The sequence below is a fragment of the Phalaenopsis equestris genome, unplaced genomic scaffold (genome assembly GCF_001263595.1).
Source record: "Phalaenopsis equestris unplaced genomic scaffold, ASM126359v1 Scaffold229067, whole genome shotgun sequence".
NCBI lineage: Eukaryota > Viridiplantae > Streptophyta > Magnoliopsida > Asparagales > Orchidaceae > Phalaenopsis > Phalaenopsis equestris.
This window is the reverse complement of record NW_018247040.1, coordinates 1-1,893: the sequence shown is the minus strand read 5'-3', so window position 1 is coordinate 1,893 and position 1,893 is coordinate 1.

Below are 1,893 nucleotides of genomic sequence, written 5' to 3'. Positions count from 1 at the left end.
AGCTACTATATATATGTGTCCATATATTTATAGAGCAAGTAGGCATTTTATGTTTTCCTTTTCCTTTGGGAGAGCTTCATTACCCAATACTTGTAACCCCCTTTATCTATTAACATGTCAGGAGCCTTAGTTGCTCTTTCCTGGAAATATATATATATATATATATATATATATATCATGTAAGCTTTTTCTATTTTTCTTTTCTTTTGGTAGGGCTTATTTCCCCAACACTTGTAAACCCTTTTTTCTATTAACATGTACGGAGCCTTAATTGATCTTTCCTGGTATATATATATATATATATAGATGGGGGTTGTGTTAGTTATTGCTCTGCTAGGGTTTCCACGGGATGGCTGATGCTTGGGCCCTTGGTGGCGGGTTTCCTGTTCTTCTTCCCTTATGTTTCTCTTTGTTTCAAGTGCACCTCTTATTTATTTTGTTGTGGGTTACTATTCTCTTGAGTCTCTACCTTCCTGGGTGAATGATTTTTCAAAAAGTTAATGTTTCATTGGTTTCCTTTTGTCTCTTATCCTTATGGTTGATCCAAATTCTTTGGACTTGGACACAAAAATCCAATGGACTAGAGAAACTTTTGCTGATATTGTAGGAAAGGGTTTTGACACTATAAAAAACTATGATGATCTTGTGTTCCCTCAGGCTTGTCATGAGGGGGTTGACCCCATTATCAAACCTTTGAGTGAGAAAGCAAGAAAACTTGCAATCTTCTTTTCAGAGGAGGATATCCAGGGGCTTACTGATGTCTGTAAGTTCACAGTCATTGGAAAATTTCAACTGGGGCACCTTAAAATGGAATCCATTTGAAAATATTTTGACAACCTAAAACTTAATGGTGCTTGGAGAGTAGGCTTGTTGGATGGAAGGTGTATCTTAATTAATTTATCCAGGGAGGAAGACTATGCTTGTTTATTTTCTAAACAAAGCCTGCATATTGAAGGGATTACCATGAAGCTACTTAAATGGTCATCAGATTTTGATCCCAACAAGGAACTCCCCATTGTTCTAATATGGTTTAGGCTCACTGGGCTCAAGTTACATTTCTTCAATCATAAAGTTTTGTTCAACATAGTTCAAGCTTTGGGTAGACCTTTGAAGCTAGATGTTCCTACCTTTAATTTTACTAGACCATCTGTAGCAAGAATATTGGTTAAAAGGGACATAACTATTCTTGAGATTGAGAAAATATGGTTAGGTACTAAGCATAATGGCTATTGACAAAAAATAAAAGCAGAGCAAAAACCTTATTATTGCCATCATTGTAAAATGTTTGGTCATCTAATGTTAGATGCTTAAAGTCAAATCCACACCTTAAGAAAATACTGAAAAGTCCTCTTAAAGATCTCACTATTCAGGCTGGTTTGAAGGACCTTGCTGGGGATGATCTGCAAGGGGTCAGGAAACCTGTACAGGAAGATCTGTCTAGCGGCCAAGATGAAGGGGCTGCCGATGTCAATCCTCTCATCCCAACTATTGGGGATGGATTGGGGATGCCTACCTCCACCTGTCCTGAGGTTGGTCATTCTTTAGTACCTCCTATAAATAGGGGTTTTGACTGAGAGCAGGTAATCAGGTTGAAGCTAACTTTACTGAGTTGCAAGTTTCTGTGGAATCTCAAGATCTTATAGGGAATTCTAACTTGGGCTACTCTCTGGATGACAACTTAATTATTCAAATAAACAATCACTTGGAGGATTATTGGCATGTTCAGAAGTCAAGAAAAAAGAAGAAGGGAGTCATGGAGCTGAAAAATTTACAAGAAGGTGCTCAATCACTTATGGAAAGGACCACTCATCAGGGAAGAAATGATGCCATGTCTAGAACTAGAAGGAGGGGGAAATCCATCTCCCTGAGATGATGAACTTTCTTTGTTGGAAT